Raw genomic sequence first — 13,567 nt, 5'->3', positions numbered from 1 at the left:
CCAGCGCCTGGGGGGGACCAAAGGGGCTCAGCTGGGGGCTCTTAAGGCACATGAAGAGCACCCACCTCCTGCATGGCTCTGCCTGCTCGGCTCCCTCCCTTCCCTTCTCCACTTTTCTCTCCAATTTCAACCCCTTGTAATTCCCCCCTTCCCCCAGGAGGGCCGGGAATGGAGATGGGGCAGGTCGGGATGGGGCAGGGTTGGGCTCTTGGCTGCTCCCAACAAACTGTGCGTGAACCCACAAAGAGAAAGAAAAAAATAGTGAGGAAACCTGTGGGTGGAGGTAATAATAATTTGACACTAGGAGGGTGGAAGAGGCCATCATTCGTCCCCCACCGTGGGGAGATGGATGCCCAGCCAGTCAGTGATCAAGATCTGGGCAAGAACTGCCCCAAACCCCACCCACTGCATTTTAGGGATGAGCACGATGGGATACAGGGTTAAGCCTCTCCAAGGACTTACCTTTATGAATGGATGCGTGATGTTTCCTGAGGTGATAACCAGCCCTGAATGTCTTCCCGCAGTGGGAGCAGGCGTACGGTCTCTCTCCCGTGTGGATGCGTTGGTGGACAATGAAGGTGGAGCTAAAGGAGAAGCGTTTCCCACACGTGGTGCAGAGAAAGGGCTTCTCCTTGGTGTGTGTCCACTGGTGTCTCCGGAGGTTTTGTCTTGTTACAAAGCTCCTCCCACAATCCCAGCACTTGTAGGGCTTCTCTCCCGTGTGGGTCCGTAGGTGACAGATCAGGGTGCTCCCCCAGCTGAAGACCTTCCCACAGTGCTCACACTTGTACTCCTTCCCTCTGGAGCTACTCCGTGTTTGGGTTGCGGCTTCCTGAGGGTCTTCAGCGTACGTCCCTTTGAAAGAGCATTTTCGGGGTTCCCCCGTTCCGCGGCTCCCTTGCGTATCCCGGGGCTGCTGTTGGCCATCGTGCTCCACGGCCACCGCGGGGCTCTGGGGCTCCTCTTGGGGCCCTTGCAGCATCCCCCTCTGCTCTGCCCTGGGCTGGCACTGCTCCTCCTTCTGCTCGGCTGTCCCAGCGCCTGGGGGGGACCAAAGGGGCTCAGCTGGGGGCTCTTAAGGCACATGAAGAGCACCCACCTCCTGCATGTCTCTGTCTGCTCGGCGCCCTCCCTTCCCTTCTCCTCCTCCTCACACCCCCAGGGCCTTGTCCCTTAGCACTGCTTTGGGCTTTGATCCCCGGGGGCACCTGAGCCCCACCCAGATGCTCCCTCGCCCCTTCCCCAACAGGGATGGGGAGGAAAAAAATTAAACCAAAGGACGGGGGAGATCCAGACAAGCATGGGAGAGGGTGCTGTGTCTCCCCCGTTATGGTCTGGGGCAGCAGAGAGACTCCATCGGGGAGGAAGAAAGAACAGCAATGGCATTTGAACCCCCCACCCCCGATGTACCAATCCGGCAGAGCAGGACAGTGAGAAATACAACCACATCTCCAAAGCCCTTCCCCCCAGCCCTCCTGCCCGGGCTCAGCTTTGCTCCCCATTTCTCTCCCTGCTCCCCCCCCGGCGCAGGGGGCAGGGATGGGGCTTGGGGTCACTCCATCACCCCTTGTCTCTGCCGCCCCTTCCTCCTCAGGGGGAGGACTCCTCACACTCCTCCCCTGCTCCGCCCTGGGCTCCCTCCCACGGGAGACAGTCCTCCACGATCTTCCTCCCACCTGGGTCCCTCCCAGGGGCTCTGGGGGGGCATCTGCTCCCCCGTGGGGCTCCACGGGTGCAGGGCACTCTCGGCTCAGGGCACCTCCCGCCTCCTGCCGTCCTTCCTTGCCCTCCCTCTTTGCAGAAGTATTTCCCTCCCCCCTCCTCCTCCTCCTCCTCTTTCTCCTCCTCCTCCTCCTCCTCCCATCCTCCCCTGGTTCAATCCCTTATCTCAGAATTCGCCGCCGCCAATTGGCTCGGCCTTGGCCAGGGGCGGGTCCGACCTGGAGCCGCGGGAGCTTTGAGCATCTTCTCGCAGGAGCCCCCCCTGTCCCCCCTCCGCCGCTCCCAGCCCCTGCACACCCAAACCAGCACAACAGGGTGCAGCCGGGTGGGTGCTGAGCCCCGGGCAGGGGGTGCTGAGCACCCCGAGAGGCGGCAGCAGGTCCCCTGGGGGCGCCGGGATGCGGATTCTCCATCCCTCAGGGAAATCCCTGCAGGGAAGGGGGGGTGTGCATCTCCATCGCTGCCCTCTCGGGGGGACGGGGGTGTTGTGGGGGGCGCTGTGAAAGTGGGGACCAAGCGTGGGGGCGGGTCAAGTGCTGAAAGGGTGGAGGGATGGGGGGGAGTGAGGCTGGAAGACGGGGAGGGATGGAGGAGGAGCAGGACCAGCAGGAGGGGACACACACACCATCGCCGTAATTAAGCCGAGGGAGGGGGCAGACCCCGAATGCCGACTCAGCTGAAGCCCAAGAAGCCGCGTCCCCCCCCTCGGAGCTGGGCCCAGCAATGACAAGACCCTGTGTGTTGGCATCGCCACGAGGCGCGTTGGGAACCCGCGAGGGACAGGGCGATAAGAAACCCCCCGGTCACTCCAGCCCCGGTGTCTGCGTGTGCTCCCAAGTGGAGAAATCCAGGGGGGTTCTCTGGGGCGGGGCGCTGGCCGGGGGGAATTACCACCAGCCCCCAGCTCTGCGCCGACTACCCAGAAATAAATCCCTCTGCTCGGGGATCGCTGTATCCCACCAGGAAGCACAAAAGCCACTGCCTGAGTTCAGCCGCACAGGTTGGAGTCACGTGTTAATTAACGGGACACACACTTAACGAAGGGAGAGATGAGCAGGGAGAGAGAAACATCCTGAGAGCAAACGGAGTGAAACACCACACGGGGGTCACAGCTTGTGCCGCACAACCAACACCCCCCAACACGTTGTACTGACTTGCAGAGATAAGACTCTACAACCGTGGAGTTATAAAGGGGGTATGTTTATTCAGCGCCGGGCGCATGGGGGATCGCTCCGCCACAAGCATGCGCATCGTTTGCAGCTCCCGTCCGGCTCATATATTACAAAATATTGCATATTCATAGAACGCCTGTACATATACATAGTCTACCCCCGCCTCCCCTCGCGACTCATGGCGATCAGGTCTCCTCCCCTTGCGCCTGGGCCATGAGCTCTTCAAGCTCCGGGCTGGGGTCGGATAGATGAAGCACCTCTTCTTCCTCGCTGATGAACTTTTCACCCTGTCGCTCTGCGCAGCCTCAGTTGTTCTCTGGCTTCTGACCAAACTGCCAGACCAGTTTGTACCGGAATTTGGGGCAGAGGAGGCTTCTCTTTGAGCTAGGAGATAGTAGCCTAGCAACGTTATCAGCACCTGGTCTGCCTTTTCGAACAGCCCCATAGGCCTCCTTTTGTGTTTACGCAAGTTCCCCAGTCTTGCACCATCAATCTAAGATTGTTTAGACTCCCCATCTCATTCCCCCCTTTTCTTCCTACTTAGTAAATCCTTTTACTACTTAGCTATCTACTTAATCTATTTCCCTGGCCCCATAATATGTTAGTACTCTCCTACAAATTAGTTTATTGCCTAAAGCTCGGATTGTGATATAAAGCGTCATACACAGCTTGCAAGCGTTTTGTAAGTCTCCAGATCCATACAGCTGTAGCTACAGTAAGGATCAAAAAGATTGCTACAGATATTAAAAAAGCAACCACTGGGTGAAGGGCTGTGTTTAAGATTCCAGTAGTTGTCGGCGACCATCCGGGGGGCGTATCCCATCAATTATGTTTCGCTTCCTGCTCAACCCTCTTTAAGACTTATTTTTTTTTATCTTTTTCCTGTCATGAAGGGTTTTGAGTAAAGTTTCTTGCCTCTTCTCCTTGATTTTTTCCAGTATCCGGTGTAAGTCTGGGTGTTTTAACAGGCTTTCTATATGACTGACATTTAACCCTGTGGGGACGGGAAGTATCGTTACCATGAGGCTGCTTTTCAAGAGGGAATGTGTAACCACCGGGGCAGAATAAGTGAAATCACACCCCAGGATGATGGTGAAATTACAAATACAATAATTTAGATGCTGTATCAATTTCTTCTCTCGCCCATTTATGGTTATTGTGTCACACAGTGTCCTTAAACATGCACATCCCTTTCCGGTACAGACAACAACGGTCCTCAAATCTACGTTGGGGCGTGCTTCAAGGTGGCAAATCTTTTGGTCAGTATTTAAGCAGGTATCCTGGGTTATTAAGGTATTATTGTCACATATAAATCCTTGTTGTTCTTTCATGATACAGGGTTCGAGATCTACTGCTTGCTGTTTATTACCAGTATTCATAGCCCAGGTCTTATGTGCAAAGGGGTACAGTAGAGTCCCGTTGTAATTGACTCCGAGACTTACAATGGGGTGTATGGTGATTAATTTTGCATCACGTATTGTCAACACAAAAGTCATTACCGTATGTGTGTCAGGCCTATAGGTGAAGTTGACCATGTTTCACCATGATTGTAACTTTTTCTCTGTCTCTGGGCACTATCCCAAAATATTTTTCGAATTTCAGTGGGAAGTGCGCACTCCTCTCCTTCCTTTATTACAGATTTTGCTACTGTTTGCATCCATAACTAGGCTTGTATGCAACTTAGAGCTATGGCGACATCACCTTGAAACGCTCCCAGGGTTTCAGCAGTAAGTGTGTGGTCTTTTGTTTCTTTTTGCTCCCAATCTGGAATTATTTTTGACATCGCCCATTGATGTACCCCTAATGCTGACAGTGAAGACCTCAATGGCTGTTGTAATTTTGATATATCCCTTGTAGTAGCTGTTGATTTATTCATTATTACTTCTGAATCTATTGAATTCAACACTCCTAATCCTGTTCCTAATACTCCGGTTAGGTCTCTCTGTGATCTTTTCCGGTAGGTATTTCCCTTTTTCCTTAGTCAAGTTGTCCCAGTCCATTTCCCTTTTGAATCTGGCCTACTTCTAGAGTGGGGGTATTCTTAGGATGACTCTGGAGGCAAAGGTCACACTGTTGAGTCACCTGTCTTATTATGGTATACAAATTTCTAACTCCAATACTCTTGACTAAATATCGGTACAGGGCCTCCGCTCCCCAGTGCCCTTTCCTGTGTTCCTCTCGTACCAGGTGTCTCGCTAAACAAGAGGGAATTACTGCCTTCCCTTGGGGAGTGATGGCCCAACCTTCTTCATTATATGATCCTTCCAGGTCTGTAATTAACTTTTGATCCTCTTTAGTATAATTAGGTTTACCTTCTGGGATGACTTGCCCATCAGGAACTAAAGCTCCCTCCATTTTTACCTCTCTTTTGGCTGCTTGTTTTGCCTCTCTGTCCGCCAGTTCATTTCCTTTTCCCAAATCCGAATTCACTTTTTGGTGGGCCTTAATACGCGTGATTGCCACTTTTCTTGGAAGTTGGACAGCTTCCAGTAGCCTCAGAATTTCCTTCCCATGTTTGATGTGTTTCCCTTGTGAATTTAGCAGTCCTCTTTCCTTCCAGATTGCTCCATGAGCATGAACTACCCCAAAGGCATCCTTTGAGTCTGTATAAATGTTCACAGTCTTGCCTTGGGCTAATTCTAAAGCACAGGTCAGAGCGATTGTCTCTGCCTTTTGTGCAGATGTATTCAAGGGCAGCAGTCCTGATTCCAGTATTTCTTGGGGGGTGGTGAGAGCATACCCAGCATACCTTTTGCCGCTCAGGACATAGCTACTCCCATCTGTAAACCCGTTCTCGGTATCTTCCATAGGGTTGTCCTTCAGATCTGTGCGGCTTGAGTATGTTGCTTCGATGGTCTCCAGGCAGTCATGTTGCACTGGTTCTCCTGTGTTTCCACTCAGGAAAGAAGCTGGGTTGATAATCTTAGTTACGATAATCTCTACGTCATCTTGTTCCACTAATTCTGCCTGATATTTTAGGAATCTTTGGGGCGAAAGCCAATGTCCCCCTTTAATTTTCAATACTGCCAACACTCTGTGAGATACTAATACAGTCATTTTCTGGCCTAGAGTGAATTTTCGTGCCTCGTGTACGTTTAAGATCACTGCTGCAACCGCTCGTAGGCATCCGGGCCAACTTTTAGTGGTTGTATCTAGTTGCTTGGAGAAATAGGCGACTGCCCGCCGATACGGGCCTAAGTCTTGTGCCAGTGTTCCCAATGCAATTCCCTGTTTCTTGTGTGAAAAGAGAAAGAATGGTTTACTTACATCTGGGAGTCCCAAAGCCGGAGCTGACATCAGAGCCTTTTTAACAGGTCAAAGGCTCGTATGGCCTCCTTGTTCCATTGGAGATTTTTCCGTTGAGTGGCGGTTAGTGCATATAAAGGTTTAACATAATTATAAATCCATAGTCGGCACCACCCAGTCATTCCCTGGAACGTTCGCAGTTCTTTCACTGTCTGTGGCCTCGGAGTCTGACAAATTGCCTCCTTCCGAGCTTAAGGTTCTCTTTCCAGCACTGATTTCGTAGCCCAGACAGATCACTTCACTCTGCAGCACTTGGGCCTTCTTTTTAGATACCCGGTAGCCCTGAAGTCCCAGAAAATGTAAAAGGCTTACCGTCCAGGTCACGCAGGCCTCTTTTGTCTTGGTGGCTATTAAGATGTCGTCTACGTACTGCAGCAGCTTTCCCTCTACAGGTGGAGCTGGGATTTCCCATAGTTCAAGGTCTTTGGCTAATTAGTGACCAAATACAGTGGGGCTGTTTTTAAATCCTTGTGGCAGCACCGTCCAGGTCAACTGGGTTTTAAGTCCACTCTTAGGATTTTCCCATTCAAATGCAAATATTTTCTGACTGGCTTTGAGGAGAGAGAGGCAAAAGAAAGCATCCTTGAGGTCTAAAACAGTAAACCGGATTAGCTCAGGAGTTAATTTTGCTCTCAGATCCTGAACTAGCTTATATGACCCGTCGGGTTTCCAGACAGGTAATATGGGAGTATTAAAATTAGATTTACACTCCTTTAATAATTCTATTTGCAAAAACTTTTCTGTAACTGGCTGGATCCCTTCCCGATCCTCCTTTTTTAAAGGGTATTGCTTAATTCTTACTGGTTGTTGTCTTTCCTTAAGTTTTACCTCTACGGGTGAAGCATTCTTCGCCCTCCCAGGCGTGTCAGTGGCCCACACTCCGGGATACACTTGATCAATAATTTCCTTACCAATTTTTCCTTCTGTGGTGATACTAGTTAGAGATAAGCTCATGATTTGTATAAGTTCTTGGGTATTTACCTCCAGAGTAATCTCTCCATTGTTAAAGGTAATGGTTGCTCCTAATTGTCCTAGTAAGTCTCTTCCTAGGAGCGCTTTTGTGGAGTAAGGCATATACAGAAACTTGTGTATGCCTAACTGCTTTCCCAGTTTATATTTCAGAGGTTTGCAAAAATAAGCCTTTTCACTTTGGCTAGTAGCTCCCACCACCATAATATAGTCTTCTTTTCATTTCTCTCTTATAATCCTTTTCCAGGGCAAGCACTAAAGGATCTTGTGGTGGAACTAGTCCACAGTCCCTCTGCCACCCCGGGTGATTTCGGAGGGTAAAGAACATGTCTGCGTGAGACACCTCATCCTACTTCCCTTCCCTCTGTAAAAATAACATTAATTGCAAAAGCGTGTTATAGCCTAAGGTCCCACTTAGTGGTCATTTAGCTTCTTCTTCCAGTTTGTAAAGTGGCCACCACTGATTACAATATTTAATCAGGATTTTCTTGCTTTCCGTGCTTCCCCTCCTCGCTATGTCTTTCCAGCGTGTTAGTATGCAATCCAATGCGCTTTTCTTTACAATTTTTCCCTGCTTATTCCCCATTATTATTCCTTCTTCCCAAAATCCTTTCTCTCCACTTACAGCGGTTTCTACACTGTCTTCTAACCTTCTCCCACTCTTCCTCCTTCACTTCCCGAAGTTCCAGTATCTCATGACTTCTTCCACGCACAAATTTAATAATTATCGACTCCCATCTTTCGACCGAGAGGTCTAACGACACCGCTTCTTCCCGGCACTCTGCACACCTCAGACGCACAGTACCACTTACATCGACAATCTACGCACTCTGCTAATACCCAAGCTTGGTGAGAGTTCCCCTTACCGGGGGCAGGAATACAAAGAAAGCAGGGGATTCTCCCACAGACCCGGGGGGTATAATCGGCTGGTTGTTCCCAGTCTGGTGCTACCAGTTGCCCAGAAGGAGTTGTGTATAGTCCTTCTAGCAGGTATAAATCATTTCCCCGTGCCGACCATTCATTCCTTCTACACAAATAATCACTAGATTCTAACCCAAACCGACAGAGAAGGGATTCACTTTCCCGTCTCCGGTTCATACAATGTTTTCACAAGACATACAAGGACAGTGCATTATTTAAGCAGACATAAACTTCTCATTTGTCTTGCAGCGACTGCATCTCACAGGCACACAGCAGCGGCTGCTCTCACTCACGCCCTGCCCCTGCAGGCACACAGACACTTAAAGGGCCCACCACACTTTCCACTCATACCACAAAATATACCGAGTTTAAACAATCACCAAGTCCGTTTGTAACAGATATCATCAACCGTTAACAATTAGCAGGCAGTTCAAAGCCAGTATATCCACAATTAGTGCACTACACAATGACCTGAAGCAAGATCCTGCAGGTGACGGGAATTACCAGTACCCTGCGCAAAATGCCTCTTATATACCAGTCATCGGTAGTTTGCCCCAAAAGATCTTACTACTCCTTTCCCGCGGATTCCCAAAACCAAACCCAAATGGGTATACCCCCTCCTCAGGACTGAGCCGTGCGCCAGACGTCTCTGTGCATCTTACCAGCAGCCCGTTACCCTTAAACATACCTCTGTCCGCGAACCAGATGGTCCTTGTCTGCTCCCGCAGTGGACAGCTGGGAGCGGAGTTCCTCCGAGAAGAGCTCGGGGTGCACCTAGGACGCGCACCCGGCAGCCGAGCAGAGATGGTCCCATCTGGGGTGCCAAGATGACTTGCGGAAAAAACCTCACTCTATAACTGTGGAGCTATAAAGTGGGTATGTTTATTCAGCGCTGAATAAACACATGCGCGCCGTTTTGCAGCTCCTGTCCGGCTTATATGTTACAAAATATTGCATATTCATAGAATGCCTGTACATATACATAGTCTATCCCCGCCTCCCCTCGCTTCTCATGGTAATCAGGTCTCCTCCCCTTGTGCCTGCGCGATGAGCTCTTGAAATTCTGGGCAGGGGTCGCAGATTCCTGGGCAGGGGTCGTATAGATGAAGCACCTCTTCTTCCTCGCTGATGAACTTTTCACCCTGTCGCTCTGCGCAGCCTCAGTTGTTCTCTGGCTTCTGACCAGACTGCCAGACCAGTTTGTGCCGGTGTTTGGGGTAATATGTTGCTGATACACAGAACTTCAAAGCCCACAGGAGGCTTCTGTTTGAGCTAGGAGATAGTAGCCTAGCAACGTTATCAGCACCTGGTCTGCCTTTGTGAACAGCCCCATAGGCCTCCTTTTGTCTTTCCGCAAGTTCCCCATCAATCTAAGGTTGTTTAGATTCCCTGTCTCATGTGCCTCAGAAATCATACACATAGTCTGAGTGTGCGTAGTAAAAATAGTGAGGGTCTTCTCCCCTCCTTACGGGTCCACATACTCTTCCTCACACTCTCCGTTAGTTGAAGTTTAGGTTTCTCGTGTCCACACATGGTCACAGAGTGACCTCACCCTCTTCCAGCTCCGGTTTGTTCCAAGGACCTTAGCTTAGACCAGCTTCCAGTCGCTTATCTTGATGCCGGTGTCTTCTGAGATGCTCTTTTTTAGGTTCCTGCTATTAGGGCTGTCCTCGGGGCGTTGTCCAGACTGTCCAAGGTCTGTCTTATCTTCATTAGTCAAGGAGTTGCGGATTTCAAAACATTTAAGGTGGGTAATGAATACAGAGGAGAGTTAGGTAAAAAAGGATAAGTGAGATCACATACATTTCAGTAAAATACGGGAAAAATAAAAGCCAGTAAAACACAAGTGATGGTTAACCTTAAAACTAAATGTCCTACCTCACAGGTGCATGTACATTACAATTTTATGTAGACCTGTAGCAACTTCCCTTCATTTCTCCTCCTCAGTGTCCCCCAAAGCCCTTCCCATTTGCCCTCCTTAAATACGCTATCGCAGAGGCGCACCCATCGCCGTTAATGAGCTCGGCCTTGGCCAGAGGCGAGTCCCACTTGGAGGCAGCGGAGCTTTGAGCAGCTTCTCACAGCGGCCATCGCTGTAGCCCCGTCACCCACCGCCAAAAACCCCCCAACACACAAACCCAGCACAGCATCGCCCCAACGGGACCTCCACAGCCAGGGATGGAGGGGAAACCCCAGAGTCTGTTGGGGTAACGCAAGCCGGGAAGACCCAGGAGGGGATTTGCAGTGAGGAGGATGGTGCAGAGAGGCCTCCGTGTCCGCACACGAGCCTGGGAAATGTCCTTGGAGGCCATTTGCTATCGCCTGGACTGACTCAGGAACCCCCCTGCACCGAGGAGCTTCTTCCAGGGCAGCTCCATTCCTCGGAGCTCTCCAGTGCAACCTCCTGCTCCCAGCAGCACCATCCCCACCGCGAGTTCAACCCAACCTGGGGACAGAGCAAATCCATGCCCAGGGCCATCTCCCAGCCCCGCACTGCTGCCACGCTGGGAGCAGGAGTCCCAGCACAGCCCCACCACGTGCTTCTCCAGGCCATCGCCACCCACAGCTCCCACAGGGCCTGGGACATCTCACGCTGAATCCCCCCAGGACTCACCTCACTCCTGAGGTGACATCTCTGCTGGAATCTCTTCCCGCAGTGGGAGCAGGCATACAGTCTCTCTCCTGTGTGGATGCGATGGTGGATGGTGACAACTGACTTACAGGAGAAGCGTTTCCTACACGTGGGGCAGGGAAAGGGCTTCTCCTTGGTGTGTGTCCTCTGGTGATGCTGAAGGTTTGCTCTCTGCGTGAAGTTCCTCCCACAATCCCAGCACTTGTAGTTCCTCTCTCCCGTGTGGGTCCATCGATGGTGGATCAGGTTGCTCTCCCATCTGAAGACCTTCCTACAGTGCTCACACTTGTACTCCTTCCCTCTGGAGCTGCTCTGTGGTTGGGCTGAGTCTTCCTGAGGGTCTTCACAGTACGTCCCTTTGAAAGAGCATTTTCGGGGTTCCCCCGTTCCGCGGCTCCCTTGCGTATCCCGGGGCTGCTGTTGGCCATCGTGCTCCACGGCCACCGCGGGGCTCTGGGGCTCCTCTTGGGGCCCTTGCAGCATCCCCCTCTGCTCTGCCCTGGGCTGGCACTGCTCCTCCTTCTGCTCGGCTGTCCCAGCGCCTGGGGGGGACCAAAGGGGCTCAGCTGGGGGCTCTTAAGGCACATGAAGAGCAGCCACCTCCTGCATGGCTCTGCCTGCTCGGCTCCCTCCCTTCCCTTCTCCTCCTCCTCACACCCCCAGGACCTTGCTAGTTAGCAACATGTTGGGCTTTGAGCCCCGGGGGCACCTCAGCCCCATCCATATGCTCCATCACCCCTTTGCAACAGGGATGGGGAGGAAAAATTAAACCAAAGGCCAGGGGGGAACGAGAAAAGGAGATGATGGGGGCATGGGACTCCCCGGTTATGGTCTGGGGCAGCAGAGAGACTCCATCGGGGAGGAAGAAAGGACAGCAATGGCATTTGAACCCCCCACCCCCCGATGTACCAATCCGGCAGAGCAGGACAGTGAGAAATACAACCACATCTCCAAAGCCCTTCCCCCCAGCCCTCCTGCCCGGGCTCAGCTTTGCTCCCCATTTCTCTCCCTGCTCCCCCCCCGGCGCAGGGGGCAGGGATGGGGCTTGGGGTCACTCCATCACCCCTTGTCTCTGCCGCCCCTTCCTCCTCAGGGGGAGGACTCCTCACACTCCTCCCCTGCTCCGCCCTGGGCTCCCTCCCACGGGAGACAGTCCTCCACGATCTTCCTCCCACCTGGGTCCCTCCCAGGGGCTCTGGGGGGGCATCTGCTCCCCCGTGGGGCTCCACGGGTGCAGGGCACTCTCTGCTCAGGGCACCTCCCGCCTCCTGCCGGCCTTCCTCTCCCTCGCTGGTTGCAGAGCTATTTCCCTCCCACCTTCTTCTTCCTCTCATCCCCCCAGTTTCTCCTTTTTAAACACCTTATCCCAGGGGCGCGGCCGCCGCCGCCAATCGGCTCGGCCTTGGCCCGGGGCGGGTCCGACCTGGAGCCGCGGGAGCTTTGAGCATCTTCTCGCAGGAGCCCCCCCTGTCCCCCCTCCGCCGCTCCCAGTCCCTCCACACACAAACCAGCACAACAGGGTGCAGCCGGGTGGGTGCTGAGCCCCGGGCAGGGGGTGCTGAGCACCCCGAGAGGCGGCAGCAGGTCCCCTGGGGGCGCCGGGATGCGGATTCTCCATCCCTCAGGGAAATCCCTGCAGGGAAGGGGGGGTGTGCATCTCCATCGCTGCCCTCTCGGGGGGACGGGGGTGTTGTGGGGGGCGCTGTGAAAGTGGGGACCAGGCGTGGGGGCGGGTCAAGTGCTGAAAGGGTGGAGGGATGGGGGGGAGTGAGGCTGGAAGAGGGGGAGGGCTGGAGGAGGAGCAGGACCAGCAGGAGGGGACACACACACAATCCCCGTAATTAAGCCGAGGGAGGGGGCAGACCCCGAATGCCGACTCAGCCGAAGCCCAAGAAGCCGCGTCCCCCCCCTCGGAGCTGGGCCCAGCAATGACAAGACCCTGTGTGTTGGCATCGCCACGAGGCGCGTTGGGAACCCGCGAGGGACAGGGCGATAAGAAACCCCCCGGTCACTCCAGCCCCGGTGTCTGCGTGTGCTCCCAAGTGGAGAAATCCAGGGGGGTTCTCTGGGGCGGGGCGCTGGCCGGGGGGAATTACCACCAGCCCCCAGCTCTGCGCCGACTCCCCAGAAATAAATCCCTCTGCTCGGGGATCGCTGTATCCCACCAGGAAGCACAAAAGCCACCGCCTGAGTTCAGCCGCACAGGTTGGAGTCACGTGTTAATTAACGGGACACACACTTAACGAAGGGAGAGATGAGCAGGGAGAGAGAAACATCCTGAGAGCAAACGGAGTGAAACACCACACGGGGGTCACAGCTTGTGCCGCACAACCAACACCCCCAGCACGTCGTACCGAGACTGTCCAGCACTTTGCTCGGCGCTGGCTCTTGTTAACGCCCTCGCGGACTAACGAGCCTTTACACTCCCTCTGGGCTCAGGGGAGCTCCCTGGGTTCCCAGGCAGGCAGCGGTTCTTAAACATCGCCTCTGCCCGCACCCACGAGTCCCCAGGGAGGTGCTGGGGCTCTGGGGCGGGATGGTCCCACGCGCTGGGTGAAGGAAGAGCCACGTTGTCCATGTACCCGAGGCACCTGCCGGCAAATCTCCTCCAAATTTACTCCCGTGTGCAGGCACTCAGGTTTAGATCAGAGAGAGGCTCACGCAGCCCCTCACCCCCACACACACCTTGCTGGGGCATTAGCACCCCCAGACATCTCTCAAGTTCCCCTCCAGCATCGCCCGGCTCATGGGACGAGACCAGAGGGCTGGAAGTCCCTACCCAGGGAGGCCACAGGCCCCTGATTTGGGGGCCCATCGCCCCCAGAGAAGCTCCCTGGCCCACGGG

Source organism: Athene noctua, chromosome 34 (assembly GCF_965140245.1).
Source record: "Athene noctua chromosome 34, bAthNoc1.hap1.1, whole genome shotgun sequence".
Taxonomy (NCBI): domain Eukaryota; kingdom Metazoa; phylum Chordata; class Aves; order Strigiformes; family Strigidae; genus Athene; species Athene noctua.
This window is presented reverse-complemented; position numbering follows the sequence as displayed.